This window comes from Rutidosis leptorrhynchoides, chromosome 2 (genome assembly GCF_046630445.1).
Source record: "Rutidosis leptorrhynchoides isolate AG116_Rl617_1_P2 chromosome 2, CSIRO_AGI_Rlap_v1, whole genome shotgun sequence".
In the NCBI taxonomy this organism is placed as follows: Eukaryota; Viridiplantae; Streptophyta; class Magnoliopsida; order Asterales; family Asteraceae; genus Rutidosis; species Rutidosis leptorrhynchoides.
Window position 1 is genome coordinate 503,361,235 of NC_092334.1, and position 24,264 is coordinate 503,385,498.

The 24,264-nt window shown below is 34.9% G+C and overlaps 2 long non-coding RNA genes across 5 annotated transcripts; both read left to right on the plus strand.

Annotated features, from left to right (window-relative positions):
• Window positions 1-2,600: 2,600 nt before the first annotated feature.
• LOC139892759 (uncharacterized) lies at window positions 2,601-5,193 on the plus strand. Of its 4 annotated transcripts, none has more exons than XR_011774227.1 (7): window positions 2,601-3,128; window positions 4,024-4,099; window positions 4,171-4,373; window positions 4,484-4,564; window positions 4,652-4,705; window positions 4,790-4,879; window positions 4,990-5,193. It is a non-coding gene; the product is annotated as an uncharacterized lncRNA (long non-coding RNA). The 4 variants fall into 4 exon arrangements; XR_011774226.1 differs by having other exon boundaries at window positions 4,177-4,373; XR_011774225.1 differs by having other exon boundaries at window positions 4,191-4,373.
• A 24-nt stretch (window positions 5,194-5,217) lies between these two features.
• LOC139892760 (uncharacterized) lies at window positions 5,218-6,611 on the plus strand. Its single transcript, XR_011774229.1, has 2 exons — window positions 5,218-6,094; window positions 6,181-6,611. It is a non-coding gene; the product is annotated as an uncharacterized lncRNA (long non-coding RNA).
• Window positions 6,612-24,264: the final 17,653 nt, after the last annotated feature.

Here is a 24,264-nt window from a genome sequence, read left to right on the forward strand (position 1 = left end):
TCATCTTCAAATTATCATAACATCACCTTACTTCTTCGATTATAATCATCATCTTTCCTTCATCGTTCTCATCCCGTATTATCATCATCAATAATTGACACCATCACAGCTCGTTAACATAGTCGAACGCGGACATTATCATTATAATCATCACGTAATTATCACAGTAGCAGGTGATGTTCGAGGTTTATCGTTTGGAACTCGATCAAAACAGAAGAAGAAGGCAGAAGCAGTAGCAGTGACTATTGATAAATTGGTGATGTTTAAGTGGGTTTTGAGAAAAAAAAAATATAACGAGACCGATGGTTGTTGATGGTTGTGTTGGTCCTTGATATTTAAAGAAACAAAATTAAGATCAATTGTGCAGTAACCTAAACAGTTATCAAATGGGTTGGGTTGGGTTGGATGTTCGCGACTGAAAACAAAAAAAATTTTAACGAGCAAAAGCTGCAGTAGCAAGTTCAAGTGGCGTGGGGTGTTTTTGGTTTGTTCGATAAAAAAAACAGAAACAATAACAGTTACAGTACAAAAGTTGTTTGGTGGATGATCGATCAGTTTGAGATGGTGTTCACGAAAAAAAAAATATAGAGAGAGATTTGAGGAAAAGTGGGGTGGTGGATACGGTGGGTTTTGGTTCGAGCAACACATGAAATAACAAGCGGCCGAGTGGTAGCAGAAACAAGTGTAGCAGTAACAACATGACGGGTGTTGGTAGTGGAGATTGGTGGTTGTACATGGTGTTGTAGTGGTGTATGTTTAGTTATGGCATGCGAAAATAGAGAGTATAAATTGGAATGGTGGCGATGGTAGTTGTTCATGGTGAATGGTGGTAAAGGAGAGGGTGGCCGGTGGTTTCTGCAGACGTGGTGGCCGGTGGTGGCTGTAAATAGCGGGCAGAGAATGGACGAGTGTTTTCTTATTACCTATCTATGTCTCGTATACATATAGATATATGTATATATTTTAATTATAAAATTAATCTAATAATTAATTATAATATAATATAACTTAACAGTAAATCATGTGATAAATAAAAAGAAGAATGGAAAAGGTACAGTTCAGCAGCCATAATATTTGTTTCTTCCTACCGACACTTTATCCCGGATGATCATATCGTGTTCATTGCTAAACAGTTAATGTATAAAAGTGTCCCTAAAATTTCCAAATTTTAGATTAAACATATTTAATTATTTCACTAATTACCTGTTTGAAACCTGATCAAAAAGGTTCGAAAATTATTTATTTTCTGTTCCGATTTATATGTACGGAGTACTAATATTTAAATTTAAAAAGGTAAAAATACTTTTAACAAATCTAAAATCTTCGTAATCAATTTACAGTTCAGCTTTTATTTTAATCCATCATAAACTTATATCAAATCTATATGAACGCTAACGAAATGTCAACCGAGTGTTACTGACGTTTACTAATTAAACTCGAAATCATTTATATTCCCTTTCTATATATAAACAGTTTTCAAATAGCAAAGTTAAATACTAAAACAATTATAATTATATTATATATTTTTAAACAAATAGATTTAATATAACTATATATATTTACAAGTAATATTTATTTACATATTTATACATATATCTATATATTTTATAGTTTCCATTAATCGCATTTTACTTTATTTATTTTACAATATAAATCCTAATAATCATCCTATATAATATTATAAATTATATTTCAAATTATAAATACCTATATAAATATAAATATATATATATATATATATATATATATATATATATATATATATATATATATATGTTATCTATTTACAATTAGTTGTTCGTGAATCGTCGAGAATGGTCGAAAGTCAAACGAATATATGAAACAGTTCGAAATATTTGCGACTCAACATTACAGATTTTGCTTATCGTGTCGGAAATATATAAAGATTAAGTTTAAATTTGGTCGGAAATTCCCGGGTCATCACATAAGCGATGAAAGTAATATTACCGAAGGATTTTGGATATTAAAGCTATTTTAGATATAACATTTATGTTTTCAGTTTGTTTGATTAAGAGTCGCAATTCAACGCACGGACTCTTAATTGTACAACTCATGTATACTGTTATTTTTGGGTTACACAACATGATAATATGCCAGTGTTAATTGTATCAAAACATTTGCTTTCAATATAAATATTATTAATATTTGCAAGAGGTCTCAGGTTCAATTCTTGGGGTGGCCAGGGAAGGGTTGGAAACAGCCAGGGAGTATTCCTGATGGGCTGCGTACACTAGAGTATGGGGTCGGATTACTCGCCCTTCCCGGGTAACCCGAACAGGGAAAACCTTACAACTTTTTTATAAATATTATTAATATTGAAGGCTTTCGTCATTCTAATTGTATCGTACAGCTAATTAGTATTAATAATAATGTTTTCCAATACTATATTTTAGAATGATATAACATATAGGTTCAGTTTGTTTGAATAAGAGTCGCCGTGCAATGCACGAGTTCTTAAAGGCTAGTAATAATATAAATCGTAAAGATTTTTCTGACATGTCAGTCCTAATCTACCCTTAAACTTCTTTGCTTACGTGTAAATCTCTTGCTTAACTAATTAACTTACGTGTACACAAAACGTTCCCACTCTCTTCTCCTACAGGGACTCTCCAACCCATCGCCTACAAACCCTAAACCTCAAATGATTCCACCGGAAAACACTCCTACCCTTCGCCTACAAACCCAATACCTCAAATTAATCACATAAAATTACGCGTGTCCCTAAAATTGAAGGATTGGATACGCAGGCCGTGTAAATTAGTTTTAGGGTTTCAAAAATCACAACTGCTTCTTCAAAAATTCCCCACGCATCCAATCTATAATCTGTAATATCTCATCTCTTGAGATCTATAGTCTACCGTGTGCTTCTCTGAATCCGAAGTATGATACGATGATCGATCCTTGAAGAAATCTGCGCGTAATTTTTTCATAAATTTATGGCGTCAATTTGTAATTTATTCCTTTTAATCAATTATACTATTGTGTAATTCTGATTGTATCAAATCGATTATCGTATATACCGGAAAATCGCTACCTATCGATTGGAAAAGTGGTACAATCAGAATCGATTGATTTGAATGGAATACACCCCCACAGTGCGATTTGAGGTATATATCAATCAATTTTGCAATTTTTGTTTACGCAGCTGGGAATGAATTATTATGATTTTTATTTTTAAAAACTTAAAGTTACTTTTCCATTATATTTTGTGTATTAATATATTAATATTAATATTAATTGATTGAAGAATTGATATGTGATTTGAGTGTGAATTGGTCTATAGAATTATTATCGTTACGTATGGTAGCCAGGAATTAATTTTGATACTCTGCTTTTTTTTTTTTAGTTTACAAAACACATAGAGTATTTGAATATACTGATTAGTTGATATACTTTATAGTATATGTTACACTCATGGAAAAATTTAGGATGAAAATTATATATGCTTTAGGCACATATCTTTGTCTCCTTGAGGTTCTATACGTAGTAAATTACATGACATGGTTGGTGTAGCAAAAGGTTCTATATTATGTATTAATATAAACTCATTCAGTATGGTGCTTATAAAATTTGGGTGACGATTTGTTAAGTAGATAAACTCATTCAGTAGGTAGAAATTAGGTTGTTCAATTAAGTGCGCACACTAAAGTATTTAGATAGAACCAATCTTTATTTCTTAATGATATTGTTGTTACAATTTTTGTATATGTTCTCTTCCGATTTGATCTTTTGTTCATTAAAAACATAGATGGAAGGGAATAGGGATTTAAACTATACAACGTGTAGTGTATGAGAAGTATGGATTTCAAACTCCTCTTCAAGTTATGTAGAGGTAATATTGATTGGCATTTAGTAGATGGCTTTCTTGCCCTGCTGATGATATGGTGGATGGGTCGAAAGTTCTATAAAACAGTTATACCTTGTGCATCTAAATTTTTGTTATATTTAATGATATTATACAATTATACAATATATCTAACATTTGATATTAACATTGTGCAGACCTAAGTGGCCTGCTTCTTCACTTGCTTCTTCTGATGGACCTGTCAGAGCCATGGCCTATCGTTTGCCTCATGTGGTTAGTATCATTTTCTTTGTAATAGTTTTTAGTTGGTTTACAATGTAGTTTGCCTCTCATAATCTATACAGCGATAGGCCAATATGTTCAGGTAATGGGTGACAGATCAGGAAACATACGGTAGTGGGATGCAACAACTGTACAATCTTCATCTTTCAACTCTCACCGAGAAGGGATTAGGAGAATCAAGTTCTCGCCTGTTGTTCCTGGAGATCGTAGCCGTGGTCGTATTGCTGTGCTGTTCAATGACAGTACATTTTCTGTGTTTGATCTTGTGAGAAAACTACATTTTTCTTAATTCTTTTATTTCTTGCTATTGGTTAAATTATGATTCACAATATAAACTGACAAAAAACCTAACTTAAAGTTGTTTCTTAATTGTAGGATTCACCTGATCCGTTAGCTAACTCTTTACTACAGCCTCAGTTTCTTGGAACGCTTGTGTTGGAACTCGATTGGTTGCCAGTACGAACTCATAAAAATGATCCGTTGGTATTGTGCATTACTGATACATGATACATGAAAGTACAAATAATTCTTGCTAAATGACAGGTGGTACCAACACTTTACACACCTCTTAGATGCTCGATTATTCGGTCAAATCAGGTGCTTATGAAATCCATTGAGAAAATGTATTATGATATGATTAACTTTTGGTGTTCTAAAAAACATGGAATTTGTATTCTGCAGTTCTCTGTAACAGAACATTATAGAAGCCCAGAAGACGGTCAACGGTCACTACATGGAGTCTTCTTTTTCTATGACCTATCTATAATTAAGGTTTGTTTGATTTTGGTATAAATAGGTGTCCCACATGAAATTTTGTTATTATGTTTAGTTAAAAATGAACACGTGGTCTGATTGATTATATCCGTCCCTTGTAATTTCAGTTTGTGTGTTTCATTTTATGTCCTGAAAAAAAAGAAAAATGGACTGACGAAATGGGGAATCGGTTAACTGGTACAATGCTACGCTTAGCATCATAAAATACTAAAAGATCTCGGTCTGCACCAGGACACTTCGGTACCCCTGCTACTGCACTAGACACAAAGATCTCGGTTACTAACTAGGATACAAGGTTTTGTCTATGCGAATGTAGACGCAACTGGGTCATGGTTTAGGGTAAAAAAGGGTCGCTCTTGGATCAACTTTGTCACTAAAATGTTCAGTACTGTTGGTCCATTTCTTCTCTACTTGGTTTCAGGTCATGTTCCTTTTCCTTGGTCTGGTTGTGAATTGTTTGTAGGCTTCATGTATTTGTTTGGTTTCTTTGCTCTAAATTGTTAAGTGTTATAAATAGATTATAAGATATTACGTATCATGCATTTGTATTTTTGGTTAATTAGCAAATTTTGCAAGTTATAGTGTTAAATTGTCTTTCAAAAGTTTATGCATTCTTTTTATTTTAAATCTATGTTATTCATTACTTGTAGTTATATTTCTTGAAATGTGTGGAGTTTCAAGTATTTAAGGTATTAACAGATTGATTTACTAAAAAAGATTGAATTTGTTTATTGGGTGTATATCATTTCATCGCTAAAACACAAAGCTTGAATTATGTGGTGTGACTAATTGGTTATTGATGTCGATGTTGTCATCAGATTCAGTGTCAACTAAAAAGAAGGTGTTGATTTTACCTGTAATTTTGTTGTTGGAAATGTTTCATTTATTGTATAGTACAAATTATAAGTTGTATCGTACGAAAAATGCCAAATTAACTGAATTTATTAAATGTTATCACATGTGGCAATTTCGGCGACTATATATACACAAATGTTCCAAAAATTTGGGTATTCTTTATCGAGATATAGATGGTAGAACTAGCGGTAAGAGGGAGCTAATTCTCGGGTTTTCAATTTGTTTTTCAGATATCTTGGCCAGTTATTTTAGTTTTTCTTTATTGAGATATAACTGGTAGAACTAGCGGTAAGAGGGTGCTTAACCTTTAAAGGTTGATGATATGTTGTCGTTTTTATGGAGTACTGTCGCACTAAGGTTTTTAGAATTCCTTCAGTTTGACTATTGTTTACATTTGTTGTTGGTTTTCATTACTAATTTGATTTAATTGTAATTGAGGCTAGATTGCAGGAGGGATTGGGCAGACACTGTAGGAGAGGACGTTTCATGTTAAAAGTATCTGCAGGGAGAGAGGGTATGATGGCAAGTAACTACGGTCCTGACCCGGTTGCAGTTGAAGTAGTAAGGCATGTGCAGCGAATAATCGTTACTTTTACTCAAAAGAGTTGACACGACTCTGTTTCTTCCTGCAAGCATCTCAGGAGATTTTATGTTGGATCCAAAGCTTCAGAATATAAGCTTTTACTGAGAAGTCACGTACGTAATGAATATAGCAAGTACCACAACCTTCTTACTGGATCCTGGGTGTATTTAGTACTGTATATAAATGTGTAACATGTACATTGAATCTTGAAATTTTCATTTTACAATTTTCGTAATGTACTGGTTTCCATAATGGTTGACACATTATTCAGCGGAGTATGTTACGGGATCACATTATTTAGTGTTGACAATCGTGAAGGTCAAAATGGTAGCATAGTCTATTTCTTTTGGATAAAGGGGACCACATGAGTTTTTTTATTGATAGCCAAAACTCTTTCCTTTGGATCGTGGTTGATTTACATAATCCTTGCTTTGGATACTATATTCCTTATTGATTGATGTAGTAGAGAGATGCGTTTTGCGTGTAGTCTGTTTGCTCTTAATCATGTCGTTTTGAGCATATTGTACTTCGATTACTGTTTCGTCGTGGCAAATGAGGTAATATCAAAGTTACAATATGCTCAAAGACGATTACATTAGCAAAGGGTAATAACGTTAGCATGGTTGTATATCTAATATACATGCATCATACTACAAGGAGCTGAACCGAAATTTATTAATTGGTCGTGGACTAGATGAATGAGTTTCTTTACTTATCAACTTACTTGAGAAATTTATTAATTGGTCGTGGACTAGATGAATGAGTTTCTTTACTTATCAACTTACTTGAGACACGTACATTGTAAATTTCATTAGTATACTAATATTTTATTTTATTTTGTAAACTTGATTGCAACACAATCACTATTAGCAATGGACGTTTCCTGTTTTGTAAATTTAATATACCATAACTTCCTATCAATTATAACGATTTCGATTACTTAGATTTAAAGCTGTCGTGCAACGCACGGACTCTTAAAATAGAAACGTTTTGGATTTAGAAGTCATGGACACTTTGAAGAGTATGGATAATTTTGGTACCATCAGTGATGATTTTCATAGCGTTTACGGGCTCTTAAAATCTAGAAATCACGCCTTTACAATTCATCGTTTACTTAACAAGAAATCATGTTTACATCAATTTGTAACTTTATGTTGTGTAATCAATCTATGTATGAACTGTAATTTATCAAAGTTTTACTAATGTGTGTTGTTTACAAAAACATATATTACTAATTCAACCACAATAGTACTTTTTACACATTTATTATAATATCGTTATTTCATATATACGTTTAAAAATCATTAATGTTTGCGGATGAGTCCCCGTGCAACGCACGGGCTCATAAATCTAGTGTGTGTGTGTGTATATATATATATATATATATATATATATATATATATATATATATATATATATATATATATACATACACACTAGGTTTTTGAGCCCATGCGTTGCACGGGTGTGTAAAAGTCCGTGCAAAAAATGTAATTTTCATTTCATATTGGAATGTAAATAGCGTTATTAAAAAATAGAAAAAGTATAAGAATTATTTTAAAAGCTCGCGTTGTTGACAAATTTTAAAAATTCTTTTGCGTTTAAGAGCCCTTGGTGTTGACAAATTCTAAAAATTCCTTTTGAGTTTAAGAGTCCGTGGTGTTGACGAATTTTAATTGTTCTTTTGAGTTTAAAAGCTCGTGGTGTTGGAAAATTTTAAAAGTGTCGTGCGTTGAACGGACTAGTTAAGTGACCCGTGAATTCACGGGTTTGGTTAAAATCCATTATGATAAATTACTACATTGATAGAAATTACAATTGCTACATTGACAGAAATATTAACACTAAAATTAACATCGTAGCACAACATATAGTAACAAAGAGTAATGTAACAATGAAGAGTAGTGTAACAATTAAATCAAATTATATCTGCTGATTGTAGTAGTGGTTAGGAATTCCTCAAAACTTAAGACTCTTTAAAACTTCATAAAATTGCAAACCATGGTTATTTGTAGAACAAACAATGTAGAATAAAATTTGTTTGGTTTAAGTTTAACTTTTTATTTAAAAGCAGTTCAATTTAAAGAATTCAAGAAAAAAACTAAGCAATAATATATAAAATAAGTATTACCTAGTAAAGTCAAAATCACATGTAGTAATAAGATACAATTGAATTGGGCTATTTCACTATGCTATAATTCACATGACACTGATGAACATGAACAACATAAATACAAATAGCCAACGAATTAAGGTGAAGATGAAATACACTTTTCACATCAATTCATTCAAGTGCACAAATATCATCCATCTTTAAATCACTCTTTCATTTATGTCCAGGTGTGCTAACATCACCTATCTTTAAATCAATTTTTCTTTTATGTCCACTTACCGCATATGACCTTTGCAACTTCCCTTCCTCCGATAGTTTAATTTATGGATATTTGTGGTTTCAAGTGATAAATTACGGTAACAAAATAAATTATAAATCATTTCATGAACACCTACATCAATCTTCTAAGAAAAATCGAAAACTTCCATATACTTTTAGTTGTATATGAGATTCAACAAAAAAGACATATTCAACAAAAAAGATACGCTACTTCAAAACAAAATCGATAAGCTATCTCATTTCATATCTAAAAAAATCTACATAAAACAACTGTTATCAGACTTAATTTGTTACCCATGCTATAAAATCAAATATACACACAAAGAAAAGCTATATAAAACGTTTAAATATGATGAAAAAAGTACCTATTTTTCTTCATCATAAAGATCATTGATTAAATAAAATAAACACACAAAAACACATGTGTAATTAAACTTCATACATGAATACGACCCTATCATTGATCTCAAAATATCGCAGTTCGTACAGGCATCAATTGAAAAATTCAATGAACACTTACTCAAATAAATCAATATATAAACATACTGAGATGATGTTAAGGTTCAAGTCAATAATACAACTTCAGGAAAAGGAAGAAATTGAAACGAACATAATCTTGAATATTAGGGCACTGACCTTATAAGTGAAAAAAGATGAATGGTTTGATTTTCAAATTCGAGATGGTTATATGGTGTAAGGGTTTTGCTTAGGGGACGAGTGAAATGTCCCGTTCTTATTGATTAAAAACGTTCCATATTAATTGATTTCGTTGCGAGGTTTTGACCTCTATATGAGACGTTTTTCAAAGACTGCATTCATTTTAAAACAAACCATAACCTTTATTTCATCAATAAAGGTTTAAAAAGCTTTACGTAGATTATCAAATAATGATAATCTAAAATATCCTGTTTACACACGACTATTACATAATGGTTTACAATACAAATATGTTACAACAAAATAAGTTTCTTGAATGCAGTTTTTACACAATATCATACAAGCATGGACTCCAAATCTCGTCCTTATTTAAGTATGCGACAGCGGAAGCTCTTAATAATCACCTGAGAATAAACATGCTTAAAACGTCAACAAAAATGTTGGTGAGTTATAGGTTTAACCTATATATACCAAATCGTAACAATAGACCACAAGATTTCATATTTCAATACACATCCCATACATAGAGATAAAAATCATTCATATGGTGAACACCTGGTAACCGACATTAACAAGATGCATATATAAGAATATCCCCATCATTCCGGGACACCCTTCGGATATGATATAAATTTCGAAGTACTAAAGCATCCGGTACTTTGGATGGGGTTTGTTAGGCCCAATAGATCTATCTTTAGGATTCGCGTCAATTAGGGTGTCTGTTCCCTAATTCTTAGATTACCAGACTTAATAAAAAGGGGCATATTCGATTTCGATAATTCAACCATAGAATGTAGTTTCACGTACTTGTGTCTATTTTGTAAATCATTTATAAAACCTGCATGTATTCTCATCCCAAAAATATTAGATTTTAAAAGTGGGACTATAACTCACTTTCACAGATTTTTACTTCGTCGAGAAGTAAGACTTGGCCACTGTTGATTCACGAACCTATAACAATATATACATATATATTAAAGTATGTTCAAAATATATTTACAACACTTTTAATATATTTTGATGTTTTAAGTTTATTAAGTCAGCTGTTCTCGTTAGTAACCTACAACTAGTTGTCCACAGTTAGATGTACAGAAATAAATCGATAAATATTATCTTGAATCAATCCACGACCCAGTGTATACGTATCTCAGTATTGATCACAACTCAAACTATATATATTTTGGAATCAACCTCAACCCTGTATAGCTAACTCCAACATTCACATATAGAGTGTCTATGGTTGTTCCGAAATATATATAGATGTGTCGACATGATAGGTCGAAACATTGTATACGTGTCTATGGTATCTCAAGATTACATAATATACAATACAAGTTGATTAAGTTATAGTTGGAATAGATTTGTTACCAATTTTCACGTAGCTAAAATGAGAAAAATTATCCAATCTTGTTTTACCCATAACTTCTTCATTTTAAATCCGTTTTGAGTGAATAAAATTGCTATGATTTCATATTGAACTCTATTTTATGAATCTAAACAGAAAAAGTATAGGTTTATAGTCGGAAAAATAAGTTACAAGTCGTTTTTGTAAAGGTAGTCATTTCAGTCGAAAGAACGACGTCTAGATGACCATTTTAGAAAACATACTTCCACTTTGAGTTTAACCATAATTTTTGGATATAGTTTCATGTTCATAATAAAAATCATTTTCTCAGAATAACAACTTTTAAATCAAAGTTTATCATAGTTTTTAATTAACTAACCCAAAACAGCCCGCGGTGTTACTACGACGGCGTAAATCCGGTTTTACGGTGTTTTTCTTGTTTTCAGGTTTTAAATCATTAAGTTAGCATATGATATAGATATAGAACATGTGTTTAGTTAATTTTAAAAGTCAAGTTAGAAGGATTAACTTTTGTTTGCGAACAAGTTTAGAATTAACTAAACTATGTTCTAGTGATTACGAGTTTAAACCTTCGAATAAGATAGTTTTATATATATGAATCGAATGATGTTATGAACATCATTACTACCTCAAGTTTAGTAGGTAAACCTACTGGAAGTGACAAGAAATGATCTAGCTTCAAAGGATCTTGGATGGCTTGAAAGTTCTTGAAGTAGGATCATGACACAAAAACAAGTTCAAGTAAGATTTTTACTCGAATTAAGATAGTTTATAGTTATAGAAATTGAATCAAAGTTTGAATATGAATATTACCTTGAATAAGAAAGATAACCTACTGTATATAACAAAGGTTTCTTGATCTTAGATGATTACTTGGAATGGATTAGAAAGCTTGGAAGTAAATTAGTAAACTTGAAGGGATTTTTGAAGTGTTCTTGAAGTGTTCTTCCTATGATGATTATAGCTTGATTCTTGAAGTGATTTTTGATGAAGATGATGATTAACTACTGGAAAAATACGTTCATAATAGTGTGGGTGTGTTGAGAGAGAATTAGAAAGAGAATTGGAAGTGAAATGGAGTGAATGATGAGTGGTAATTGGTGAGTGGTGAGTGGGGTTAAATGGAGTTCTAGTTAGTTGACTAGCTCATGGTAGAAGTTAAAATTGATTAGTCATACATGACATAATCAAGAGTGGAATCCCATGCTAGTTCCTATTGGTATATACCCATAGTAAGTACGTTTTGAAGCTGTGTATAATACGGGTAAGAATACGACTAGAATTCTTGATGAAAGAAAAGAATGAGAAAGTAACTGTAACCATTTTCGTTAAGTATGAGTGTTTTAATATATGTCTTGAAGTCTTCCAAAAGTATTTTAATACATCTAAATACACTACATGTATATACATTTTAACTGAGTCGTTAAGTCATCGTTAGTCGTTACATGTAAGTGTTGTTTTGAAACCTTTAAGTTAACGATCTCAATTAATATTGTTAACCCATTGTTTATTATATCTAATGAGATGTTAAATTATTATATTATCATGATATTATGATATATTAATATATCTTAATATGAAATATATACATTTAAATGTCGTTACAACGATAATCGTTACATATATGTCTCGTTTAAAAATTATTAAGTTAGTAGTCTTGTTTTTACATATGTAGTTCATTGTTAATATACTTAATGATATGTTTACTTATCATAGTATCATGTTAACTATATATATATCCATATATATTTCATCATATAGTTTTTACAAGTTTTAACGTTCGTGAATCACCGGTCAACTTGGGTGGTCAATTGTCTATATGAAACATATTTCAATTAATCAAGTCTTAACAAGTTTGATTGCTTAACATGTTGGAAACATTTAATCATGTAAATATCAATCTCAATTAATATATATAAACATGGAAAAGTTCGGGTCACTACAGTACCTACCCGTTAAATAAATTTCGTCCCGAAATTTTAAGCTGTTGAAGGTGTTGATGAATCTTCTGGAAATAGATGCGGGTATTTCTTCTTCATCTGATCTTCACGCTCCCAGGTGAACTCGGGTCCTCTACGAGCATTCCATAGAACCTTAACAATTGGTATCTTGTTTTGCTTAAGTCTTTTAACCTCACGATCCATTATTTCGACGGGTTCTTCGATGAATTGAAGTTTTTCGTTGATTTGGATTTCATCTAACGGAATAGTGAGATATTCTTTAGCAAAACATTTCTTCAAATTCGAGACGTGGAAAGTGTTATGTACAGTCGCGAGTTGTTGAGGTAACTCAAGTCGGTAAGCTACTGGTCCGACACGATCAATAATCTTGAATGGTCCAATATACCTTGGATTTAATTTCCCTCGTTTACCAAATCGAACAACGCCTTTCCAAGGTGCAACTTTAAGCATGACCATCTCTCCAATTTCAAATTCTATATCTTTTCTTTTAATGTCAGCGTAGCTCTTTTGTCGACTTTGGGCGGTTTTCAATCATTGTTGAATTTGGATGATCTTCTCGGTAGTTTCTTGTATAATCTCCGGACCCGTAATCTGTCTATCTCCCACTTCACTCCAACAAATCGGAGACCTGCACTTTCTACCATAAAGTGCTTCAAACGGCGCCATCTCAATGCTTGAATGTTAGCTGTTGTTGTAGGAAAATTCTGCTAACGGTAGATGTCGATCCCAACTGTTTCCGAAATCAATAACACATGCTCGTAGCATGTCTTCAAGCGTTTGTATCGTCATTTCACTCTGCCCATCAGTTTGTGGATGATAGGCAGTACTCATGTCTAGACGAGTTCCTAATGCTTGCTGTAATGTCTGCCAGAATCTTGAAATAAATCTGCCATCCCTATCAGAGATAATAGAGATTGGTATTCCATGTCTGGAGACGACTTCCTTCAAATACAGTCGTGCTAACTTCTCCATCTTGTCATCTTCTCTTATTGGCAGGAAGTGTGCTGACTTGGTGAGACGATCAACTATTACCCAAATATTATCATAACCACTTGCAGTCCTTGGCAATTTAGTAATGAAATCCATGGTAATGTTTTCCCATTTCCATTCTGGGATTTCAGGTTGTTGTAGTAGACCTGATGGTTTCTGATGCTCAGCTTTGACCTTAGAACACGTCAAACATTCTCCTACGTATTTAGCAACATCGGCTTTCATACCCGGCCACCAAAAATGTTTCTTGAGATCCTTGTACATCTTCCCCGTTCCAGGATGTATTGAGTATCTGGTTTTATGAGCTTCTCTAAGTACCATTTCTCTCATATCTCCAAATTTTGGTACCCAAATCCTTTCAGCCCTATACCGGGTTCCGTCTTCCCGAATATTAAGATGCTTCTCCGATCCTTTGGGTATTTCATCCTTTAAATTTCCCTCTTTTAAAACTCCTTGTTGCGACTCCTTTATTTGAGTAGTAAGGTTATTATGAATCATTATATTCATAGATTTTACTCGAATGGGTTCTCTGTCCTTCCTGCTCAAGGCATCGGCTACCACATTTGCCTTCCCCGGGTGGTAACGAATCTCAAAGTCGTAATCATTCAACAATTCAATCCACCTACGCTGCCTCATATTCAGTTGTTTCTGATTAAATATGTGTTGAAGACTTTTGTGGTCGGTATATATAATACTTTTGACCCCATATAAGTAGTGCCTCCAAGTCTTTAATGCAAAAACAACCGCGCCTAATTCCAAATCATGCGTCGTATAATTTTGTTCGTGAATCTTCAATTGTCTAGACGCATAAGCAATCACCTTCGTTCGTTGCATTAATACACAACCGAGACCTTGCTTTGATGCGTCACAATAAATCACAAAATCATCATTCCCTTCAAGCAATGACAATATAGGTGTCGTAGTTAGCTTTTTCTTCAATAACTGAAACGCTTTCTCTTGTTCATCATTCCATTCAAATTTCTTCCCTTTATGCGTTAATGCAGTCAAGGGTTTTGCTATTCTGGAAAAGTCTTGGATGAACCTTCTGTAGTAACCAGCTAGTCCTAAAAACTGGCGTATGTGTTTCGGAGTTTTTGGGGTTTCCCACTTTTCAACAGTTTCTATCTTTGCCGGATGCACCTTAATACCTTCTTTGTTCACTATGTGACCGAGGAATTGAACTTCTTCCAACCAAAATGCACACTTTGAAAACTTAGCGTAAAATTCTTCCTTCCTCAATACTTCTAACACCTTTCTCAAATGTTCACCGTGTTCTTGGTCATTCTTTGAGTAAATAAGTATGTCATCAATGAAAACAATGACAAACTTGTCAAGGTATGGTCCACACACTCGGTTCATAAGGTCCATGAACACAGCTGGTGCATAGTTAAACCAAATGGCATGACCATAAACTCGTAATGACCGTAACGTGTTCTGAAAGCAGTCTTTGGAATATCATCTTCTTTCACCCGCATTTGATGATACCCGGAACGTAAGTCAATCTTTGAATAAACAGACGAGCCTTGTAGTTGATCAAATAAGTCGTCGATTCTCGGTAGTGGGTAGCGGTTCTTAATGGTAAGTTTGTTCAACTCTCGGTAGTCGATACATAACCTGAATGTACCATCTTTCTTCTTGACAAACAAAACAGGAGCTCCCCACGGTGATGTGTTTGGTCGAATGAAACCACGCTCTAAAAGTTCTTGTAATTGGCTTTGCAGTTCTTTCATCTCGCTGGGTGCGAGTCTGTAAGGAGCACGAGCTATTGGTGCAGCTCCTGGTACAAGATCTATTTGAAATTCAACGGATCGATGTGGGGGTAATCCCGGTAATTCTTTTGGAAATACATCGGGAAATTCTTTTGCAATGGGAACATCGTTGATGCTCTTTTCTTCAGTTTGTACTTTCTCAACGTGTGCTAGAACAGCATAGCAACCTTTTCTTATTAGTTTTTGTGCCTTCAAATTACTAATAAGATGTAGCTTCGTGTTGCCCTTTTCTCCGTACACCATTAAGGGTTTTCCTTTTTCTCGTATATGTGGCGACCCGACCAAAATCGTCATTGACGGCGTCGCTAACTGAGGTCCCGAAACGTGGTCGTAGTCCCTATATGAGACTGTCGTAGTCCCTATATGAGACTCGTTTGACCAAAATTATGTCGCATTCATTTGAAACATACAAGACTTGCAAAGTTTAGTTTACAAACAATTCGACAACAAGTTTAAGATTTCAAAAAAATTGTAAAGTATAAATGACATAACTTGCGACATAATATAAGTTGAAAATCACAGTTGCTATAAATAGCGTAAGTATGTAAACAATATGTTTGAATCTAAAGGTGCTATCACTAGCGTATGTATGTATGTATGCTTGACCCCAAGCAAGAAATCAGAGTGTATGCATGTATGCTCGACTCCAAGCAAGTATGAGTGTACGCGGAAGCATGTATCAAATAGCCAAGTATGAACCTGAGAAACATATAGAAAACTGTCAACGAAAAACGTTGGTGAAATCATAGGTGTTTGTAATAAACGTTGTTTTTGAACCACAAGATTTAGTATTCCCATAACGTTGATTATCATAATCGTTTGCATTCCAAAAGTATTGTTCGCGAGCACCCAATTATCAAGACTTAACGTTTCCTTCCATAGAACCCCATCACAATAGTGTTAGAACATACACTGTTTCTCGAAAATATATTTCATCTGTAGACGGTAGCGAACCGTCCGTAATGAGGGTTTGTCAAACCCGTATGGCCACACAATATAAGTTCTCGCTTACACCCTGCAAGTGTAACTAATGATAATCGAATTGAGGATTTTTGTTCTAACTCGCTGTGGAATGTTTGTTTTCCTTGTACTTGTGTTCAAAGTATAAAAGTAAGTAGTACAAAATGTAACAAAGTATATGTTTCTCAGCCCACAATTTAAAAGTATAAAAAGTTGTTGAAAAGGTGGGACTATGATCTCACCTCGAGTGCACGAGTATAAAAGTACTTCACAAAGTAAACGTGTGCATGATAGTTGCTTAGCCTTAACCTAAACAAGTAAGTTGTATTAATTAACCGGTTACGTCACAAGGTCGGGCGAAATGTGTTCAATTAGTCCTATGGCTCGTTACGACTCGATTAAATATAGCATGTGAATCAATTTGTCAAGTTTCATGCAAGATACAAGTATAGAAACAAGTTAGGAAGATTGCACAATCATTTGGTTAAGTTTGACAAAAAGTCGAACTTCGATCGGTCAAAGTCAACGAAAAGTCAACACGTTCGGGTCGGGTCCCGAACTATTTTTCTGAGGTTTTTAATCATATATGAGCATGTTAGAACAAGTTACATGTGAATCGGAGGTGCGTAGCATAGCAAACATTATTCAAAAATCGACAAAGTTGGACAGACCACTTTGGCGCGCCGCGCGGGTATATGGCGCGCCGCGCCATTACCTGTGCAGAGAATTCTGGCAGTTTTTAAGTTTTATGCACGAACCTAACTTCAACCAATCACCATTTATGACCCGCAAACAACCAAAGTATGTATCTTATATCATCGGAAAGGTATTTTGACAAGGAAAACAACTAAACACATTTCATCCATCACATTTACTTTTACAATAACCAAAATCACATTCAAAGCTCCTCATTAAATGCACTCAAGTTCATAAATGAAATTCGATGATTCGGCAACCAATTTATATGAATGATATGCCGTTTCGAAGGTGATCAAGCATACAATACAACCTAACACTTACAAATAACATTTCATGTCATTCAAAGCATCAAAAGTTCATTTCAAGTTCATCAAACCCTAACCCAAATCCACCAAAACCAATAATCAAGTTTATGAAGTTTTCTAAAACAACCTACACATCAAATTGAAGCTAGTGATACTAGTAACACAATTAAAACATGAACTTTAACAATTTAACAACCTTTAATCTTCCAAAATCAAAGATTAAGCAAACCCATTTTCAAGTGTTCAAACTAGTTACTCAGATCAACAAATCGAACAAACAAAACATATATTCATGTTATACACGAGCCATAGACACTAACTAACACCATTTCAAGTATATAAAACGAATTTAGAGAAAAATCTAGAGTTTTAGAAATGTTACCCAAATGTGAAGAAATTGGTACCAAAATGTAGAGGATGAAGAGAGGATCACGAAAATGTAATTTGTTTTGAAGTTTGCTTCTCGATCCGGATTTAGATGATGATTTTATGAAGATGGGTGTTTGAGTTCATGAAAGGGAAGTAGAGAGAAAAGAGGAAGAAGGTGGGAGGTGAAATGAATGGATGGATAAGGTGGGTTGACTAGTTGACCTAGTCAACTAGTTTGCCCACTTGGCAACCTCGGTCCCTCAAGTTTCAAAGCGGGTGCGGGAATTAACCAAACGAATATTTTAAAAACGCTCGAGTAAACGAGTGATGTTATAATTAAATAACGGGAAAATTAAGAACGTTGGTCAACAGAAACTACGAATTTAAATAACGAAAGGTATTATTTAAAAAAAAAGATAGTGTTAAAAATAAATTTAACGGAAAAACGCGGGATGTTACATTACCTACACCTTAAAAGAAATTTCGTCCCGAAATTTAGTTGGAAGTAGTAGTCGTTGTTTCTTCCTCGAGATCTTGCGTTGTCGGTTCTACGAATAAGTGAAGGTACTCCCTCGGGTATTTCAACAAACTTCGACAGTCGCGATTTTACGTTGGTTTAAAGTTTGGTTCCACGATTTATAGTTTCAACCGGTCCTCCTTGGAAGTGAGGTTTATCGTTGATAGTAAGTTCATCGAAGAGGATAACAAGTTCTTGTCTCGCAAAACACGCCTTTAAGTTTGATACACAGAATGTAGGATGAACGGAATTTGTTTGAGTCGGAAGTTCGAAGCGGTAAGCAACGGGCACAACACACCCCAAAATTTCAAAAGGACTAAAAATATCGCAGATTTAGCTTTCTACGTTTTCGAAACGGACTACACCTTTTCAAGGTGCGACTTTTAACGTCACGCGGTTTTCCACATGGAATTTAGAAAGTTTACGTCTAACAGTGGCATAGCTCCTATGGCGACTACGGTCGTCTCGAGCCTTTCTGAGGTTAAAGAAGTTTCTTGGTTGTTCCATGAATTAGCTCGGGTTCGGTGGTTTGATTATCATTAACTTGGTTCTACAAAAGGAGAATGACGTTTCCGGTCACATAAGATTTCAAAAGGTCTGACGTTAAGACTTGAATGATAACCATCGGCGTAAGAGAATTTAGTAAAGGCAATGACTTTTCTCAAGAAATTTTGAAGTCGATAACACGAATTCGTTTTATGATTTCCAAGGTTTGAATCGTATGTTTGTTTGGCCCTTCGAGATGCGTTGATGTGTTGTACTCATGTTTAAACGTGGTCCCGAGGCTTTTCGAAAAGCACTCCGAAATCTAGAAGTGAAACAAGAATCTCGATCTGAAATGAGGTACATTTCTGTAAGGTATGTTTGAACGGGTACATCAGGACTCGAAAACGTTAGTTAGAACAAATTTCTCAAGAAATTTGCGTCGCGAAAGATTTATCTGTTTCCAAAAACGTTTGTCGGAGCAAGTTCTCATCGGTCTCTGAAAACGTTCGTCGGGGCTATTCACCCTCGAGGCGAGTACTAGTATAACGTGAAGAGTCTATCTCTCCATTGAAAATTTAGAATCAAAGATTTCCTTATACGAAAGTACGAGTGTAATACGAGAGAAGTTTCCACCTCGGTGTGAGCATAACAGGTATATTGTAGTTCGTTGATAAAACTGTGCGAGGACGAGATAGTATTCATGTATAACGTATGTTTGAATTTGAAAGAATTCGTCATTCATTCGGAAGCATAAATATGGTTCGACAATATTCGAAGGTGTGTCCCCGGTATGGTTGTTGTCAGTACTTTCGGAGTTTTCAGATGTCCAAACATGAATAGATGAAGTCATGTACATGGCACATGGTGGTGTGTAGGTTGATCGAGTCTAACCACCATCACGTGTCACTAGAACTTTGGTATGTCTTACCGTAATATAACCACGTTGATCGAGTGTCGTTATATTACGCTAACTCATACCTCCATTCCCACATCACTCCATAACATCAAGTTCGTGTAACTGTGAAGATCTAGAATGAACAAAGTGTAACGACGTCTCAAACGTGACTCGTATTAAATCAAAAGAATATCTGCAATTCTAAAGAAGCGTTCCCCGAGGGAAGTGTATAAATGTTTGTTCACGTCAATGCGGTTCGAGTCAGACAATAACGTATTCAGGTATGAAAAGAGTAACGAGTCATGATAATGAGTAGTACGCAACCGTAGTGATAAATAGTGATGGCGATACTCATCTAGAGTGGTGGTGGTAACTTTACAACACTCGTGGATAGTACGCTGAGACGGGGTGGATAACAACCAAGGAGTCAGAATTCCCGAACTAGAGTGACTAACGAAGTCGTGGTCATCCGTACGCGTATAAACCTTGAATTCACGTGTGTTACCAAAAAGTGGCGGAATACGAGTTCGTATGATGAAGGTTGGGTACCATTAAAAAGTTTGCCTAAGAATGATTCAAGTATAATGCACAAGTAGTCAAGTAAGTGCTATCTATAGCAATGTATGTCAGAATGCAATGGCTAACTATCCGGTTGTAGTCTAGATTCACTAATGCGTCCCAACGACTCTGTCAGACACACTAATGCACATCCTAGTTCCCTATAACCAACGCTCTGATACCATCTGTGGCGACCCGACCAAAATCGTCATTGACGGCGTCGCTAACTGAGGTCCCGAAACGTGGTCGTAGTCCCTATATGAGACTGTCGTAGTCCCTATATGAGACTCGTTTGACCAAAATTATGTCGCATTCATTTGAAACATACAAGACTTGCAAAGTTTAGTTTACAAACAATTCGACAACAAGTTTAAGATTTCAAAAAAATTGTAAAGTATAAATGACATAACTTGCGACATAATATAAGTTGAAAATCACAGTTGCTATAAATAGCGTAAGTATGTAAACAATATGTTTGAATCTAAAGGTGCTATCACTAGCGTATGTATGTATGTATGCTTGACCCCAAGCAAGAAATCAGAGTGTATGCATGTATGCTCGACTCCAAGCAAGTATGAGTGTACGCGGAAGCATGTATCAAATAGCCAAGTATGAACCTGAGAAACATATAGAAAACTGTCAACGAAAAACGTTGGTGAAATCATAGGTGTTTGTAATAAACGTTGTTTTTGAACCACAAGATTTAGTATTCCCATAACGTTGATTATCATAATCGTTTGCATTCCAAAAGTATTGTTCGCGAGCACCCAATTATCAAGACTTAACGTTTCCTTCCATAGAACCCCATCACAATAGTGTTAGAACATACACTGTTTCTCGAAAATATATTTCATCCGTAGACGGTAGCGAACCGTCCGTAATGAGGGTTTGTCAAACCCGTATGGCCACACAATATAAGTTCTCGCTTACACCCTGCAAGTGTAACTAATGATAATCGAATTGAGGATTTTTGTTCTAACTCGCTGTGGAATGTTTGTTTTCCTTGTACTTGTGTTCAAAGTATAAAAGTAAGTAGTACAAAATGTAACAAAGTATATGTTTCTCAGCCCACAATTTAAAAGTATAAAAAGTTGTTGAAAAGGTGGGACTATGATCTCACCTCGAGTGCACGAGTATAAAAGTACTTCACAAAGTAAACGTGTGCATGATAGTTGCTTAGCCTTGACCTAAACAAGTAAGTTGTATTAATTAACCGGTTACGTCACAAGGTCGGGCGAAATGTGTTCAATTAGTCCTATGGCTCGTTACGACTCGATTAAATATAGCATGTGAATCAATTTGTCAAGTTTCATGCAAGATACAAGTATAGAAACAAGTTAGGAAGATTGCACAATCATTTGGTTAAGTTTGACAAAAAGTCGAACTTCGATCGGTCAAAGTCAACGAAAAGTCAACACGTTCGGGTCGGGTCCCGAACTATTTTTCTGAGGTTTTTAATCATATATGAGCATGTTAGAACAAGTTACATGTGAATCGGAGGTGCGTAGCATAGCAAACATTATTCAAAAATCGACAAAGTTGGACAGACCACTTTGGCGCGCCGCGCGGGTATATGGCGCGCCGCGCCATTACCTGTGCAGAGAATTCTGGCAGTTTTTAAGTTTTATGCACGAACCTAACTTCAACCAATCACCATTTATGACCCGCAAACAACCAAAGCATGTATCTTATATCACCGGAAAGGTATTTTGACAAGGAAAACAACTAAACACATTTCATCCATCACATTTACTTTTACAATAACCAAAATCACATTCAAAGCTCCTCATTAAATGCACTCAAGTTCATAAATGAAATTCGATGATTCGGCAACCAATTTATATGAATGATATGCCGTTTCGAAGGTGATCAAGCATACAATACAACCTAACACTTACAAATAACATTTCATGTCATTCAAAGCATCAAAAGTTCATCAAACCCTAACCCAAATCCACCAAAACCAATAATCAAGTTTATGAAGTTTTCTAAAACAACCTACACATCAAATTGAAGCTAGTGATACTAGTAACACAATTAAAACATGAACTTTAACAATTTAACAACCTTTAATCTTCCAAAATCAAAGATTAAGCAAACCCATTTTCAAGTGTTCAAACTAGTTACTCAGATCAACAAATCGAACAAACAAAACATATATTCATGTTATACACGAGCCATAGACACTAACTAACACCATTTCAAGTATATAAAACGAATTTAGAGAAAAATCTAGAGTTTTAGAAATGTTACCCAAATGTGAAGAAATTGGTACCAAAATGTAGAGGATGAAGAGAGGATCACGAAAATGTAATTTGTTTTGAAGTTTGCTTCTCGATCCGGATTTAGATGATGATTTTATGAAGATGGGTGTTTGAGTTCATGAAAGGGAAGTAGAGAGAAAAGAGGAAGAAGGTGGGAGGTGAAATGAATGGATGGATAAGGTGGGTTGACTAGTTGACCTAGTCAACTAGTTTGCCCACTTGGCAACCTCGGTCCCTCAAGTTTCAAAGCGGGTGCGGGAATTAACCAAACGAATATTTTAAAAACGCTCGAGTAAACGAGTGATGTTATAATTAAATAACAAGAAAATTAAGAACGTTGGTCAACGGAAACTACGAATTTAAATAACGAAAGGTATTATTTAAAAAAAAGATAGTGTTAAAAATAAATTTAACGGAAAAACGCGGGATGTTACAGTATAATGCGAATTGCATTTTTGTAACAAATGATCTCTGCTTTCACTTCTTTCAACCAGTCCATACCGATTATCACATCAAAACTCCCTAACTCTACAGGTATCAAATCAATCTTAAATGTTTCGCTAACCAGTTTAATTTCTCGATTCCGACATATATTATCTGCTGAAATTAATTTACCATTTGCTAATTCGAGTAAAAATTTACTATCCAAAGGCGTCAATGGACAACTTAATTTAGCACAAAAATCTCTACTCATATAGCTTCTATCCGCACCCGAATCAAATAAAACGTAAGCAGATTTATTGTCAATAAGAAACGTACTCGTAACAAGCTCCGGGTCTTCCTGTGCCTCTGCCGCATTAATATTGAAAACTCTTCCGCGGCCTTGTCCATTCGTGTTCTCCTGGTTCGGGCAATTTCTAATAATGTGGCCCGGTTTTCCACATTTATAACAAACTACATTGGCATAACTTGCTCCGACACTACTTGCTCCGCCATTACTCGTTCCGACACCATTTGTTCCTTTCGTTCTATTAACCCCTGGTCCGTAGACCTCACACTTCGCCGCGCTATGACCATTTCTTTTACACTTATTGCAAAATTTGGTGCAGAACCCCGAGTGATACTTTTCACACCTTTGGCATAGCTGCTTCTGATTGTTGTTGTTGTTGCGGTTATTATTGTTGTTGGAATGATTGTTGTAGTTGCTGTTGTTGTTGTTGTTGTTGTTGTTGTTGGGCCGTTTGTTGTAGTTGCGATTGATGTTGCGATTGTTGGGATAATTGTTGCGATTATTGTTGTTGTTGTATTGGTGATTCTTATCACCGTTTTCCTCCCACTTTCTTTTGACTTGCTTCACATTGGCCTCTTCAGCAGTCTGTTCTTTAATTCTTTCTTCAATCTGGTTCACGAGTTTGTGAGCCATTCTACATGCCTGTTGTATGGAGGCGGGCTCGTGTGAACTTATATATTCTTGGATTCTTTCCGGTAATCCTTTCACAAACGCGTCGATCTTCTCTTCCTCATCTTCGAATGCTCCCGGACACAATAGGCACAATTCTGTGAATCGTCTTTCGTACGTGGTAATATCAAATCCTTGGGTTCGTAACCCTCTAAGTTCTTTCTTGAGCTTATTGACCTCGGTTCTGGGACGGTACTTCTCGTTCATCAAGTGCTTGAATGCTGACCACGGTAGTGCGTACGCATCGTCTTGTCCCACTTGCTCTAGATAGGTATTCCACCATGTTAACGCAGAACCTGTGAAGGTATGCGTAGCGTCCTTCACTTTGTCCTCTTCAGTACACTTACTTATGGCAAA